General features: G+C 33.4%; 1 pseudogene; it reads left to right on the forward strand.

Annotated features, from left to right (window-relative positions):
- The first annotated feature begins 8443 nt into the window (after positions 1-8443).
- On the forward strand, positions 8444-17625 carry LOC108303361 (annotated as a pseudogene).
- Positions 17626-17889: the final 264 nt, after the last annotated feature.

Raw genomic sequence — 17889 nt, forward strand, 5'->3', positions numbered from 1 at the left:
TGGAACTTCCTATTAAAATATATTTATAAATATATACATATTTATATATAATATTATATTCTATATAAACATATTTTAATATAAAGTAAATACAACATAATACTTATATTTTAATATTAAATATATTTATAATATACAAAATAATGTACATTATATTTATTTTTATATTAAAATATATTATAGATATATTTTATATTAAAATATATTTAAAACATATTTTATACTAAAATATAAATATATTTGTTTTTATATTGAAATATATTTAAATTTTAATTTATACTACCTAACTGACTCCATAAACAAATAAGACTAGTTTTTAAAGAGTGATTATTCATACTATAAAAAATTCAAAATTCATGATAAACATGATTTAATACATATTTTCAATTGCTTTCTTTGTGCTATATTAAATTTCCCACTTAGCCATATTTATATGAACACAAATTGAGAAATCTATGTATCTATATTATTTATATGTATTATTTTATAGCCTTCACGTGACTTCACAAATAATGTGTTTCATATAAAAGATACTACCCCAAGCCCCAGAATTGGGTTTTAGTTACATACAGAAGCTAAATACCTTGAATTCTGATAATAATAGATCTTTCTTGTGAGGTCTGTGTGAATGTTAATTTCAAATTTCAATTGTGTAAAAGGAGTAGTTAAGAGGGAAAAAATGAATAACACAAAACTTAAAAGCAATTTTGACATGTGATTTAGCAACCTCAACTTTGGTAATAAATCAACCTAATCATATAATTACAATCACATTTGCCCCTTTGGTCATTCACACCATTTTTTTCCCACTAGAATACAACTGCTTCTCCCCTGAGAACATATGGATTTATGTTTTCTCTGATCTTTTCACCAACTCTCCAACTCTAATATAGCAAAATATAAAACTCCACACATTTAACATCCGGGTGTGTTAGTTTACTGCAAAACTGCTAAATCAATGAGCTGGATTTGATGCTGTCTTATAAGCCACTTAAAGCATTTTCCTAACATAGAAACATACAATTATAAATCTAAGTAAAATCAAGTACTGAAATAAAACCAAATTCTGAAGCTGGAATTTAGCATTGTGTCCATCTAAATAGAGAAATGCTTGGAAGTGACATATTTGTGGTTCAATTTAATTTCAACTAACTTACCGCCATTTTTCGGTTTGAAGTCAATATTCACTTTAAGTTCATCTCAGAAGTTTAGATTATCATGAACATTTGACAATTTGTAATTGAATGCTTACAGGCTAAAGAGGTTTTGCTCTTTTATTTGATGGATTGTGTCATGCCAGAGTCTGGTAGTGCATTTTATTTGACCTTTCTCCTTAACTCCATTCATCTTAAACCCCTTGGCACATGAGTGACAGGCCATCATGATGTGATGGAAGACAAAACTTCAAAAGGATGCATCACCTTGTCAGATAAATGCAAATCAAAAATTCTTTTTTAAATGTTTAGTGAGTTAAAGGACAGTTTAGGCTAAATTAGTTTGTAATATTGAAAAGTAGAAGAAGAGTAAATTTTAGAGATCAAAGCTCACTATTGAAATAACTCTAATAATATTTAGAAATGAAAATCAGAATGACTTTTATGATCTTTCCTATAAAGTTGTGACAAGATAGAATTTGCTTAAGAAAAAGTCATAGGGAAAGAAAACAACTTAACTAGGTACCTGTGTGTGTGTGTACACATACACACATAAACACCCTTTTGTTAACTTGGGGCATTTGTAAAGAAATGTCCTCTCATTAGGAATATCCACTAAAATTTAAATCTTCTGGAGCTCCTGATACTGTTAAAAATTTTTGGTGGAACTGAAGTTGGGTAGTTTTGTATTCCTTGAGCAGAAATCATCTGTCTACTCACAAAACAGACATCACTGAGGTGAAGAAAGGAGTAGATTTCCTCATATTTTGTAGGTCATTCATCTTACATCAAAGACTTTTTATTATGAAATCCTACAAGATTCTCTACCTTGTGTGTTTATACCAATAGACAGAGGCCATTCATATTGTAAATCAATGAACTAGTTTCTTATTTTGGCAGGATCAGCAGTGATTTAGCAGTAGAGTGTGAGCACAGAGTAAAGATATTGACCGGACACATTTTATCCCTTCCCATGAGAATTTCTACTATCCATGGAAGAAGAGATAAATACAAAAGACAAAATAATCACAAGACGAAAATGCCATAACCCTGGAACAGAAATTAAGAGAAGCAAAGAGATCTGACTCTGACACAAGATGCTGGAATCTGATAATAGTGTTTTTCTATTGTAAGAGTGTCCACTAATACAGGCACATACATATAAACACATACACACATATACTGACAAATATTTTCTTTATTTACAGATTTAGTTATTCAAGATCACTAAGTGCTTTAAGTTTTGGTTAATAAAGCAATCATAAAGATCAACAACAATAGACTCATTACATCTAAAATTTAACATATCTGAAATAAACACACAAGAATAAAGCATATATTTCTACTTTGTTTCTGTGGTTGTGTTATCTGTCTAAATTATATCATATATTTTGTCCAGTTCTCTCCTCTTCATAAGGATATAAAATAACTGGTAATCCAAAGTGGCTTAAACGAAGGACAGTTGATGTTAGGACACAATGTGCCTGGTTATTATTAATATATTTTTTCTTTCCTCACCTAATGAGTAGTCTTTGTCAAATAATATTTATTGACATAAATAAATTCCAGCAAGAAATGACATTTTTATTTAATTATTAGTGTAGAATGTGTGCATCATCTGCAAAATCTCTTAATACAGTATTATTCCCTTCCTATTGCATTTAAAACTTATATACAATTATATAAATATTATATATAGTTAACTGGTAATTATTTTTGCTCTAAATTCTGAAAGCAACAACTTTCTGCTTCAATAAGTGCTTGCCTATCATCAAGAATATTTTAAAACACAATATAAATTTAGAAGACAGTAACATTTAAAATGCAAACTATTCTAAAAGCATGCAGATGAACAAGATCTAGTATTTGATATAACAACAAAATGACTATATTCAATAATATCTATCTACTCAAATTTAAAAATAACTAAAAGAAGATAATTTGTTTGTAACACAAAGGATTAATGCTTAAGGTGACTGAGTTCCATTTACCCTGATGCAATTATTATACATTGTATGCCTGTTCAAAGTATCCCACATGCCCCATAAATATACATACCTACTATGTACTATTACCCACAAAAATTTTAAGTAAAATGAAATTTTAAAAATGTTTACAAAGAGTAAACAGAAAAAATGAGATGTTACCCAATAATTAAGTAAAGAAAGGTATTAACAAGCAAGTTTGTGAAAATTGAAAATATTTTAAGGCTGGCATTTTGCATCAATAAGGTGTTGGAATATCACCTAGGTTAACAGAATCAATCTGAATTCTATTTCCTGTGATATAATACTCTATGGTTCTGCTCCTATTAATATCCAAACTTTTTCAAAGAGCCATTAACATTTCAGTAATTCTGCTTTGTGTGTATGTTATTATTACAATTAACATGCAAAAACATTAAAACGTGTACAAATGTATATGAATAAATGCACAGTTTAAAAAATTATTATGAAATTAACACTTGAGCAACACCAACTTGGTCAGAAAATATAACAGCATTCTCAGTGCCCTACATAAAGACCACTATCAGCTTCATTAACATTGTGAATAACTACTCTCCTAACCTTAATGATAAATATTTACTTGTTTTGCTTTGCTTCTTTTACTGATTTTTAAATCACTCAAAAATTATTTTATCAGTTAATAAAATTTATTAATGTAATTGAACCATATATATATTCACACACCTTCCTCTTCTAAAAAATATGTTTTAATGCATTTTGTGAATAACCATAAGAGGGGTCATTTTTTTTTCTATGCAGATACTGGATTGTACCACAATAATTTTTTGAAGAACTCTGTTTTTTCCCCACCAATGTGTGGTTCTACCTGTGTAATACATCCAGTGTCAATGTATACTTTTTAAAAGGTTTATCTTTTCTGCTTAGTTGACTTATACATTTATCATTATATTATTTTAATGTTCTTTGATTTATTATAGCTTTATAATTCATGTTATTATCAGGTAAGTTGAGTTCCCCCTAGATACACATCCTTCCCTTCAGATTTTTTGGTCTATGCCTTTAAATTTTTTTAAGTTTCAAAATTCCAATTGATAAAGTTTACAAAATCTGTGAAACTTTACTGAGGTTATTTGAAACTAAACATATTTTAAAGTAAACTATTAAATTAAAATTTTAGGTTTCAAACCATTTATTTAGGCTTTTATAAATTTCTCTCAGTACAATTTTATAAATTTATATATAAGTTTTAGATACTCATTGACTCTATTTTGATACAGCTATTTCCTAATTCTTTGCTGATACTCCTTTTCCATGGTTGCTATCAGTGACCAAAACCAAGAATATCTTTTTAATGCTGATCCTACTTGACCTATCAGCAATATTGACCTATCAGCAATATTGAACCTGCCATCATAGAGTTCTCTTTCCTTTTCTTCTATGACACCCAACACTCTTGGTTTTGCTTTTACCATGCTAACCATTTTATTTTCAGCTTTCTTTGGCAAATGCTTTAAGGCCTCTTTCTTATATCCAAACTATTCAGCTAATTTCTTCCTCTTCTGCTTACCAGTGTTAAAATAAAAAAACTTCAGAAAAAGTACATTCAGCAGAGTTTAATTGAGCAAAGAACAATTCATGAATCAGGCAGCATTTTTCAGAACCAGGAAAGATTCCAAGAGCTCCACCTAAAAACCTGGGCAGGCTGTCTTTATAGAAAGAATAAGAAAATGACTACTGAAACAACTTTATTGGTTACACCTTGGCATTTGCCTTGTTGGACATGGATCAACTGGCATCCCATAAGTGGCTGAAGTTCAGCTGCTATGATTGGCTGAGATTCAGCTATTTGTTAGAAGAATATACTCCTAGGTTAGGTTGCAATTTATGTACGTACTAACTTATATTGCCGTTTGCTATGTGTGAATTTAAAGTACAAAGGCAGCTTTAGGCCAAATATAATTTAATTTAATACTAACAAAATGTAATGTAAAACATTATCTAGACCTTTCTAATAGATCACTTTAAAAATAATGTTTCAATACTAATTTATTAGAGTCATCCCAATATTAACATGCCTGTAACTGAACCCTCAATTCCAAATTTAAATAAAAAGAAAAATGACCATTTAAAACATTTCTATTCTATCTCAGTAAATTATACCAACTGCAAAATTTATAGTTACTAAAATAAATTTACTTCTTCATTCCTAAAATATTTCACTGTTTCCTCTTGGTTTTAGAAAATAAATCCAAATTACTTGACATAACTGCAAGAACATGATTACCTGACCCTTATATCAATATTTATTTAACCTCTTTTTCCATTCACTTTCTTTTTTTATTTTCTTTAATCTGTTTTTATTTTCTCCATTACAAGTTTTTTAAATACTCTCAGATGTTTTTCCTTTTGGTAAATCTCTTCCCCTCTTTCTCTTTTTAAATTCTATCTATTATTCTTTTCTTAGCTTAAATGTCATTTTCTCAAAAGGCTTTCCATGAGCACACAGCTTTTACTAAAATCTCCCCATGTTATTGTTAAAACCCTGTTATTTCAGCTGGGCACAATGGCTCACACCTGTAATCCCAGCATTTTGAGAGGCTGAGGTAGGCAGATTACTTAAGGTCAGGAGTTTGAGACCAGCCTGGCCAACATGGTGAAATCCTGTCTTTACCAAAAATACAAAAATTAGCCAGGTGTGCCTGGAATGCCCTTGTACCCAGCTACTCAGGAGGCTGGAATGCAGTGGCATGATCTCAGCTCACTGCAAACTCCGTCTCCTGGGTTCTAGCGATTCTCCTGCCTGAGCCTCCCGTGGGGGAGGCAAGCTTTTAATGATTCATATATATATACCATATTAAAAGCTTAAATTCATAGATAATATTATATCCTTAACATAACGTATGCACAACGTATTTACAATTCATATATAAAATTAGACCATAAAGTTAACAGGAAAAATGTTGTACCTAAGAGTATGGATCTGGATTCTATTTTGTGATAAATTCTGAGATACAGATTCATAATTTAGTGACTGGAACTAGATATTACTTTATAATGGACTTGATCAACTGTTAATCATCAAGGTTTTCCTGACCAGCATTTTCCACTTCCAGATAATTTTTGAATTGATACAGAATATTCTCAGGCTACCTATCTATTAATTTCTTTTGCATTTAAAATTAATTCTGCAAAGCAAAGGACACCAATTATCTGCTTAATAGTGAAATTATTTCCATTTAAAGTGACTGTCAATAATATATTTTTAAAAAACAGTATTATAAAGTGTTTAAAATAACAAAGTTTTGAAGAAGGTGTTTCTAAAATCTTGATTTTATGCAAAAAATTTTTTTAGACTGGACAGTTTTAGTATACTTAATCAGTTTTCAGATTTTTTAATCTTGAACATTTAATTAATTTCTACATTTTGTAGTATTTTTGGAAAGATACAGAAAAAGAAAATTTTAAAAACAAAATATTCAAATTTGAATTTTTTCTGTGCCCTCTGAATATCAAATATCATATCAGATTAAATGAGAATGCCATATGTAAAAGCAAGAGAAGGTATATTTAACTGCTAGAAATATCGTAAGAAAGTACTATGGAAGAGGTGACTTAACAGAAATTTATTTTCTAATAGCTCTAGAGGCCAAAAACCCAAAATCAAGGTGCTTTCAGGGTTGTTTTCTGATGAGGGCTCTCTCAGGCTTGCAGACAGCTACCTTCTTACTACATTTTCCCATGACCTTTTCTCTGTCTCTGCACTCTGCATACTCCTATATTTCTTTTTCTCTCTCTTTCTCTTTAATCAAATAAGGACACCACTCCTGTTGGATTGGGTTCCCTACCATATGACCTCACTTAAGCTTAATTATCTATTTAAAGGTCCTGTTTTCAAGTATCATCAAATTGGGGATAAGGACTTCAACATGCAATTTTGAAAGGACATATTTCTGTCCATAATAAAGAATATTTACAATATTGATAAGTGCATTAAAAATGTTTGTTGAAAGTAATAAATGACAGTTTGTAAACAATAAGCACATAGAAAATTGTTTGTGATTTTCAAATAAAAACTAAAATTGGGGAGAGGAGCAGAACAAGATCATAGAGTAGAACTTAGAGTAGAAAAATTCTCTGCAGAAACCTTATGGACCAGGATTTAATTGGGTTATATATCCAAAATGCGGAAGGAAAAAAAAATCAACAACATTTTCACTAAGAATGCAGTACCCAGCAAAGCTATCTTTCAGGAAGAAAAATAAATAAAGACATTCTTAGACAACAAAAGCTGAGAGTTCATTACCATCAGAACTGTCTTACAAGAAATGCTAAAAGGAGTTCTTCAAGCTGAATAAACACTATACAAATGAGTAACATGAAAATGTGAAAATACAAAACTAGAAAAGTAAGCATACAGTCAAATTCAGAACACTCTAATACTACAGCAGTGATCTGTAAATCAATTATTTTTTAGTATGAAGGCTAAATGACAAAACAAAACTAATAAGAGCCACCATCATTTTTTACAGAATTTATAAAAACTGAATATGAAAATTTATTTAAAAAATAAAAAAAATTACAGTGACATCAAAAATTCAAAATGTTGCATAGTGTAGAGGTGTACAGTTTCTTTCTTTTTTTTTTTGAAATTAAAGATAAATTGTTCTCAGCTAAATATAACCTACTATAACTATAAGAATTTTTTAGCAACCTCATAAAAACAAACAAAGGCAATAAAAATATGTAAAAACAAAAGGGAATAAATCAAAAAATACCACTGTAGAAATTACTTAGCATCAAAAGACAGCAAGAGAAGAAAAGAATAAAAAAAATCTACAAAACAATTAGACAACAATTAATAAGATGACAGTTGTTGGGAAAAGCTACAAAGGGGAAAGGGCTTACAGAGTGCCTACATAAATTGGTTATGAGTAACATATAAACAAGGAACAACAAACTGCAGAAGGCTGCAGGAGGCCTCTGAGGAGGAAGACCTCTCCATCCCTCATGTTCCAGTGCAGGGTGATCTAGGCTTTGTTACCATAAATATTGTGCTCAGGATGTAAAACCCCTTCATAGCACTATGATGTAGCCAGACTTGTAGGCTCCTCATAAGGCCTGTGTTCCATCATTTGTACATAGATAATAAGCTAAAGATAACTACATGTTCTTGTTTTGTGAAACTCCCAAACTGCCACTGTTATCAATCCTTAGGATGATACTCCAGTTCCAGCTTACTGATTCACTTTTGGCTCACTGATTCACTCCACCATCACTCCACTCCTACCCTATAGATCAAAGTGATTGTAATCAATAAATAGTATGGATGATCAGAGCTCGGAGCCTTCACTGTCACCTCCAGAGTAATAAAGTGATGGCCACTTTTTATCTTAATCTGTCTTTTTCTCATTCCTTTGTTGCCACCAAACTCGGGGTACCCATGAGTGATGTAGGGCTGGCTCCCTACATTCTGGTGCCCAATGTGGGGCTCATAGATCCCTACATTCTGGTGCACCAACATGTGTGGCTCATGGATTCCCTACAGACAGTAGTAAGCTTTTTATCAGATAGTAATTACTTTGAATTAAATGAATTATATTCTCCAAACAAAAAATAGAGTGTCTGAATGTATTACCAACAAGAACCAATTATATGCTGCCTATACGAGACTTAATTCACCTTTAAGGACACACAGAACCTAAAAGTGGTAGAAAAAAAGGTGTTTCCTGTAAATGAAAATTGAACTAGATCAAGAGTGGTTATATTCATAGCAAATGAAGAATATTTTAAATTTAACAAGTGTAAAAATAGACAAAGAAGGGCATCATATAACAATAAAGGGGTATATTCATATAGATGATACTATATTTATAAATACTGAATATTGGAGCAAATAAAGCAAATATAAATATTTCTAAATATTTAAAGCACTTATATAAAGCAAATATAAATATTTCTGAAAGAAGAGAGAGCTACACGTCAATACAATAATAATACGGGATTTTAACACCAGAATTTTAGCAATGAACAGGTCATCTGGACAGAAAATATATAAACATCAGAGTTGATTTACATTTTAGACCAAATGAACCTAACAGATATATACAGAACATTACATACAGCTGAAGAATATGCATTCTTCTCAACTGCACATGAGTCATTCTCTAGGATAAATCATATGTTTTGGCTACAAAACAATTCTTGAATACTGTAAGATTTTTGAAAATTATATTGAATATTTGTTCTGACCACAACAATATAAAACAAGAAATCAATAATGGAAGAAGCTTCAGGAAATTCACAAATATATAGAAATTAAGCAACAAGCTCTTCAACAACCAAAAGGTCAATGAAGAAATGAAATGAAAAATGTAAAATTTATTGAGACAAAATACCACAACATAACAAAACCTACGGTATACAGCAAAATCAGTTCAAAGAGAGAAGTTATAGCAACATATGGCTACACCAAAAAAAAAAAATTTTCAAATAAAACACTTAATATTGCATCTCAGGGAACTAGATAAACAACCACAAATTTAGTAGAAGAAAGAAAATAATAAAAATCATAGTAGAAATAAATGAAGTAGGGACTAGAAAAACAATATAAAAGATCAACACATTTATGAGTTGTTTATCTGACAAGATAAACAAGAAACCTTTAGCTAGACTAAGAAAAACAAACAAAAAAGGCTCAAATAGATAAAATCAGAAAGGAAATGGAGACATTATAACTGATACAAAGAAATACAAAGTATCATGAGGCTATTATGAACAATGATATGTCAATAAATTTGATAATACAGAAAAAATCGATACATTCTGTGATTCATACATCCTACCAGGAGTGAATTATCAAGGAAATAGAAACTCTCAAGATACCAATAACAAGTAAGGATGTTTAATTAGTAATAAAATGCCTCAATTCAAAGAAAAGCCAAAAACCTGATTGCTTCACTGCTGAATTCTATCAGTCATTTAAATAACTAATACCAATTCTCTTCAAACTCTTCCAAAAAAATTAAAGTGGAAGAAATACTTTCAAAATTATTTAATAAGGCTAGCTAAACCTGATACAAAACCAAATGTATTACAAAAAAAAGAAAACTACAGGCCAATATACCTTGATGAATATGGGTGCAAAAATTGTCAGCAAAATGCTGGCAAACTGAATTTAACAGCACATAGAAAAGAGAATTAACATGACCAAATGGTATTAAATCCAGGGCTGCAAGAATAGTTCGACATACTGTCAACAAGATACTCTGGTTGTCGCTTTGCCAGACAGAAACCTCTATGGTTGGTGGTGCCACCGCTTGAGTTTTAATCAGGCCCACTGGGCTTATCCCACCCATTCGGCCCCAAGGTTATACTTCGCTCATGCTACTGACCTAGATCCCATACCTGCCAAGGGCAAGCAAGGTACACAACAGCAATCGGTATGTGAGTGAGTGAACATGGGGTTTGGCCACTGTGCACGTCATGCACATCATGCACATCAACTGCTGCAGTGAGTTAGGCAGCTTCAGGCACTGGCACAGGCATTGGCTCTGTGTGAGGTTCCAGCTGGACCAGACATACAATAAGCAACTTCTGCTGCAGGCACCATCAACTGAATGAGGGAAATGTGGTGGTGCCTGAAAGCTCACATATTTACAGTCAACTGATTTTCACCAAAGGCATCAAGAATATACAATGAGGAATGGACAGGCTCTCTAATAAATGCTACTGGGAAAACTAGAAATACCCATGCAGAAGCAAAAAATTAGACCCTATTTCACATCATATACCAAAAATCAATTCAAAAAGAATTAAAGACTTAAAGTGAGACCAAAAACTATGAAAATACTTGAAAAAAAAGTAGAGAAAAATCTCTGTTACATTGTTCTGGGAAATAACATTGAATATGACCCAAAAAGCACAGGCAACACAAGCGAAAATAGACAAATGGGATTACATCAAACTAAAAAGCTTTTTCACAACAGAGAAAAACAATCAACAGAATAAAGAGACAACCTAATTGGAGAAATATTTGCAAACTATGCATTTAATAAGGGGTTAATACACAAAATATATAAGGAACTCAACTCAATAGCAAAAGAATAAGTAACTCAATTAAAAACTGGATAAAGGACTTAAATAGGCATTTCTCAAAAGACAACATTCAAATGGCAATCAAGTACATGAAAAAAAAATGTTCAACATCACTGATCATCAGGAAAATACAAATCCAAACCACAGTGAAATATGACTGAGCACCGGTTAGGACGGCTATGGTCAAAAGACAAAAGCCAAGTGTTAACAAGAAAGTAAAGAAAAGGAAACCCTTGACCATTGTTGGTAGGAATGTATACTAGTACAACCATTATGGAAATAATATGGAGCTTTCTCAAAGAATTAAAAATAGGACCACCATATGATCCAGCATTCCCACCACTGGGTATATATCCAAAGGAAATGAAATCAGTCTGTTGAAGCAATATTCGCATTGCTATGTTTATTGTAGCATTATTCACAGTAACAAAGATATAGAATCAACATAAGTCTCTATCATCAACAGATTAAAGAATAAAGAAAATGTTTATATGTACACACTGGAATACTCTTCAGCTATCAAAAGAAGGACAGTCTGGATAAACCTGAAGGACATTATGCTAACTGAAATAAGCCAGACACAGAAAGACAAATACTGCAGTATCTGATTCATATGTGGAATCTATAAAAGTTAATCTCACAAAAGTAGAGACCAGGAGAGTGATACCAGGGGTTGGGTCCTGGGGGTGAATGTTGGAGAAATGTTGGTCAATGGATACAAAATTCCAGTTAGATAAGAGAAAAAAAGTTCAAGATATCTATTGTACAACATAGTAACTATAGTTAATAATACAGTGTATTCTTAAAATAATGCTGAGTGGATGTAAAGTGTTCCCACCATAAAAATGGTAACTATGCGAGGTAATACATATGTTAATTATGCATATTTAATCATTCCACAATCTATATTTATACTCCAAAACATCATCTTATACACAGTGAATAGATATTATTTTGTCCATCAATTAAAAAATAAAATTAATTAATTTTCACAATGTAAAATTGATTATGTAATAGCATTATAATCAATTGAGAATGGCAACATAATTATTTCGTACACACATGCACACTCCATGTACACATTCAGGAAAAATTAAATTTGAAATTCAGATTCAATTTTCCCTATATCATGGTTGCATCTAGAACTTCTATATAGGTAAAGTTTAGTGAAAGACTTTTTTGTCCAAGAGTATATGTATGGTGGGAATGGGTAGGGGTGTGTAGGTGTGTTTGTGTTGCTGCTTTTTGTAAAAGTAGAGTAGGCAGCTCACTTTAAAGCTGAGTTTGCCTAGGAAGTATACTGATTTTGATTAAATTTTATGTTTATTGAGGGGTGGCTGATTTTGACAATCGCTCAAAACACCTTCATGCTTTTTCTAGTGTAAATAATATTAGCACAAAAAGCACTTTTCTTAATCTTAGCAAAACTAATTTAAAGAACTCTGAAGGTTAGAAACTATACAATGTACTGAATTTGTCTGAAGTACTGTGGGGAAAAAAAGGAAAAAGCAACTATGTTAAAGAAAAACTGAGGTGTTATCACATAAATCTGTCTCTGTTTCTATAGCTTGTGTGTGTGTGTGAGCATGTGCGCGCGCGTGTGTGTGTGTGTGTATGTTTTCTTTTTTTCACAGTATGCATATGGTCATTCCGTAGCATCATTTTTTCAGTAATTATTGTTTTCAAACTACTAGCTTTCAATACCACAGCTGTACTCAGCATCTGATAATCAAAGCTTCTAAATTTCTCATCTTACTTTCTCAGCAAAATTTTACTTTGTTACTAATAGTACCAGGATGTGCACCAGATATGTCATGATACATGCCTAATTTGAATTATGTAAAATGCTACAAAACCTATGTAGAGAATAATAATTTTCTGCCAAATATGATCACATAGATATAAAATATAAGTGATGTGAAGACAGAAAATTTATCCATACATTTTTGGGAAAGCTGGGGATAAGTACAATTACGCCCAGTCACTAAAACAACATTGGACTTCAGTTGCTAAAACTAGAAAAGAAAACAAATCCAAAGACCAAACTAAATTTTTGCATATGTGCTTTTTATATTGTAACTTATATATATATATATATATATATATATATATATATATATATATATATATATATATATATATTTTTTTTTTTTTTTTGAGACGGAGTTTCGCTCTTGTTACCCAGGCTGGAGTGCAATGGCGCGATCTCGGCTCACCGCAACCTCCGTCTCCTGGGTTCAAGCAATTCTCCTGCCTCAGCCTCCTGAGTAGCTGGGATTACAGGCACGCACCACCATGCCCAGCTAATTTTTTGTAGCTTTAGTAGAGATGGGGTTTCACCATGTTGACCAGGATGGTCTCGATCTCTTGACCTTGTGATCCACCCGCCTCGGCCTCCCAAAGTGCTGGGATTACAGGCTTGAGCCACCGCGCCTGGCCTGTAACTTATATTTTAAGAAGAATTTGCATTTCTCTCTGCCTACCCTGTCCAACATAAACATTATTTTTTTTTTTCCTGGAAAAGCTACACCTTTTCCCACTGTTTAACACCTTCATATTAATATCCCTAAAAAATTGTTTTTAAATAATTCTGTCAGGAAATGTATACTGCATATCAATCCATCTCTCTCAAATATTTTTTAGTAACCATAAAACTTAAATTCTTCTCTACTAACTTATAAGATTCCTTCCTTTTTTGAAATTCTGTAAGCATAAGGGTTTACAATGCATCAAGCATTTGGAGACTTGGGAATGGTTATTAAAAATTCCCTTTTGAATTGGATGGCACTCTTAGAGGACACGTGGAAGAATCCAAAATTTTCTCATCACTAAAATGAATATGATAAGTACATTAGTCATTGTTTTTGGTGAGACTTGCTTATGTAAATCACAGTGTATGGCAACACTTTCAAAACATGTTTAAAATATTGCTTTGAAAGTATTTCAATACATTTGTTTTAAAAAATGTGCCACTTTACATATAAATTATTTGATGATTTTCAATGCTGTCTTAATCTCATAAGGTGAGGAAGACACACATGTTCTTTGTTTTTTGAGGTTTTTTTTTATCAGATTAATATGTAACTTGTCAACGTTTTTGCTAAACTAAGACCTTACCTTGTTTTGGTTAGGGTGGGCAAAGTGAGGCAAATAAACAAAAAAAATAAGTCCCATTTTTAATAAAATAGTGACATATCACAATTGCAGTAATATAACTATGTAATACTTTTTTTTGAAAGTGACCCAATAGTTCCATTACCACTGTGAATAAGTAATTCAACCATTATGGTTAGAGAAGTTTACTTTAACAATTTCCATGCTTAAGGCCTCTCTCTCACTAAACAATAATTCTGTGGTGGTGACTTTTTGGTTGTCTAATTGTCCACAAAACCAAACTTAAAACTGGCATTTCAGGCCGGGCGCGGTGGCTCACGCCTGTAATCCCAGCACTTTGGGAGGCCGAGGCGGGTGGATCACAAGGTCAAGAGATCGAGACCATCCTGGCCAACACGGTGAAACCCCGTCTCTACTAAAAATACAAAAAATTAGCTGGGCATGGTGGCGCGTGCCTGTAATCCCAGCTACTCAGGAGGCTGAGGCAGGAGAATTGCCTGAATCCAGGAGGCGCAGGTTGCGGTGAGCCGAGATCGCACCATTGCACTCCAGCCTGGGTAACAAGAGCCAAACTCCGTCTCAAAAAAAAAAAAAAAAAATGGCATTTCGTGTAATGTAAAATCAAATATTTAAAATAGAATAAGTAATATTTCCAAAGCTGATTATTTAATAAAAATAGGAATCTGAAATGTCAAAGGCATACATACATATGATATTAAATATGAGTTTATATATCTCATAATAAAAGACTATGGTTAAAAATACAAAAGAAAAAGAATACAATTACCACTAAACATAATTGGAAATAAAATTTAATGTCACAGATTAATTTTTTAACAGTTTTCATCAATTTATTGTTTCAGTATTTCCTAATGAAGGCAAACAGCACTAGCAAAACTTTCTGAATTTTCCTAGTATTCTAAAATATTTATATATTAATTACCATAGAGAAAAAGTAATTATTCTGTGTATGTGGGTTTTAAATGTGTGACATTAACAAAAACTCTGGCTTTTAAACCTATGTATTTTTTCTGAGGTAGACCTAAAAAAATGGATCCTCATTGCAAGCCTTCTCAAAACTAGTGTAACCCTCTGAACAGCCTGAGTTTTAGTTGGCCTCAAAGAATGTTTACAGAAACTGACGAAATTTTATCATGACAGCACTCAATAATTGAAGCCAACATATCCAATAAACCTCTATTGAACTTTGTGCTGAGGTTGTGAGCATGATGCAGAGATAATTTGGAGGTGGGCTGGAGTATTTTGTTTTGTTCAAAATGAGGTTTTGGTTAAAAAAAAAGTTTGCATTTAAAATAATGAGACTTTTTTTTTTTCTAGTCTCAGAAAGCTTATAAAACTGCTTGTAGGAGAGGGCGAGGAGGAGCCACCTCTGGCTTCCCCTGACAGGCAGTCAGAGCCAGCCTTGCCAGTGGCCGCCACCATTTTCCTGCTCTAACCTGCGATGGCAGCGCCGCCGGCTTAGGAGCGCGCCAGTAGCCACAGCTGCAGCATTCCTGGAGGACCCTGCTGTAGCCTGGCTCCCCATTGCCCTTCCTGCTGCTGAGCTGCTGAGCTGCTGAGTGGCTGCGGCGGCGGCGGCAAGCACCACAGTAATTATCTCAAGGCTAATGAACGTATGAACTTCATGAACACGGCCAGAGTATCAGGGGCTTGATTGAATCAGCTCTGAACCTGGAGAGGACTCTTGACTCTATGTACCTCTCCAGCAATTCTTGGTGGTTATACACACTGTCTGAAACGTGGCTTGAAAGCTAAACAAAACAAAACAAAATAAAAACCTTTGGTGGACAAAATAAATCCTTTTGCAGGCCTCTAGAGCTGGTAGAAAAGCTTGTTCCAGAAGCCACAAAGACAACAGCAAGTGTTAAAGATCTTCCATGACTTAAGACGCCATTAGGTAGAGGAAGAGCCTGGCTTCGTTGGGCATTAATGCAAAAGAAACTTTTGGAATATATGAAACCTTTGATCAAAGAACTTCTTAATGAATTCTACGAACCCAATGCCCTCATGATGGAAGAAGAAGGAGCCATAATCAGGGTCTGAATCACACTGATGTCAATTTCTGTATGAAAGGAGAAGACTTGGAATCTCAGGTGGGAGTTATAGATTTTTCAGTGTACCTCAAGGACAGAACAGCAGTAAAGGTAGTGAAGGAGTCAGTCAGATTACTGCAATCTGGACCAGAAGAACTGCCTAGAAGAACTGAACAGACATTTGAATGTTACTGTAAACAACCTTCAGGCAAAAGTAGATGCATTAGAAAAATCGAACACTAAACTGACAGGAGCTTCAAGTTGCAAACAACAGGATTATTGCCTTATAAGAAGAAATGGAACAAGTTAAAGAGGAAAGTTCCTACATACTGGAATCCAATCAGAAGGGTCCCAAGCAAGACAGAACTGCAGAAGGGCAAGCACTAAGTGAAGCAAGAAAGCATTAAAACAAAAGAGACACAGTTACAATTGGATGTTGAAAAAGAACTGGAGATGCAGATCAGCATGAAGCAGGAGATGGAATTGGCTGCGAAGATGCTGGAGAAGGATGTCTGTGAGAAGCAGGATGCTCTGGTATCTCTTCGGCAGCAGCCGCATGATCTCAGGGCTCTCAACCGTGAACTTGCCTTTAAGCTGCCGAGTTCAGACTTAGGAGTAAAACAGAAAAGTGAACTAAACAGTCTCTTGGAAAACTAATTGATGGCTGCTACCATTAAACAACTTGAACAAAGATTGCACCAGGATGAGCGAAGCTGCAAGTCTGCTGAGTTGGACAAACAGCTCTTCAAACAGGACTTTGGAGACGAGATCAACAGTCTACAGCTGAAAGTAGAGGAGCTCACCAGGCAGTGGAACCAGCTTGAATTAGAACTAAAACAGGAAAAAGAAAGATTACAAAATGACAGGAGCATCCCAGGAAAGCGTTCCCAGAAGCCAGAATCTAAGATGGATGGGTAGCACAAAATGCTAGAGGAAAATTTTAAACTAAAAAAGCCCTTGGAAGAAAGACACAGACTGCAACCCCGCCCTCTGAATGAACAGGGTCAGCTGCTGCTCTCTGAGAAGCCACAGGTGTGTCAGCTATGCCAGAAAGACAGCAGCCTAACAAAGAATATGTGTAAGAACTGCAGAGGAACCTTCTGTGATGCCTGTGAAGCAAATAAACTGCCTCTTCCTTCAAGTATCAAGCCTGAGTGAGTTTGCAATCCCCGTCACAAGCATCTGATCCACCAGCCCATCATAAGACTGGAGGCCAAGACCTGGACCAAAATGCTTATATAGGCTTTCTGTACCTGTGTTTTAGGCATCAGGATCTCCTAGAGCCCAGTCCTTAGAGTCAATTAAAGAGTTGATAGAAATTAACTAGGTCCAGGGAAGAAAGGCAGTGGTTGGGGTACTGGAAATTTTGCTCATTTTCCCTAATAAATTTATGAGTAAAAGATAACTCATTTGAGCCTTTCTCTTCTAAATCTAAACAACCTGACTTTGAAGGTTTGCTTTATAGCATATCCTTGGAAGGGCAATTCATTTTTATGATTAGTGATA

This window comes from Cebus imitator, unplaced genomic scaffold (assembly GCF_001604975.1).
Source record: "Cebus imitator isolate Cc_AM_T3 unplaced genomic scaffold, Cebus_imitator-1.0 Scaffold46, whole genome shotgun sequence".
Taxonomy (NCBI): domain Eukaryota; kingdom Metazoa; phylum Chordata; class Mammalia; order Primates; family Cebidae; genus Cebus; species Cebus imitator.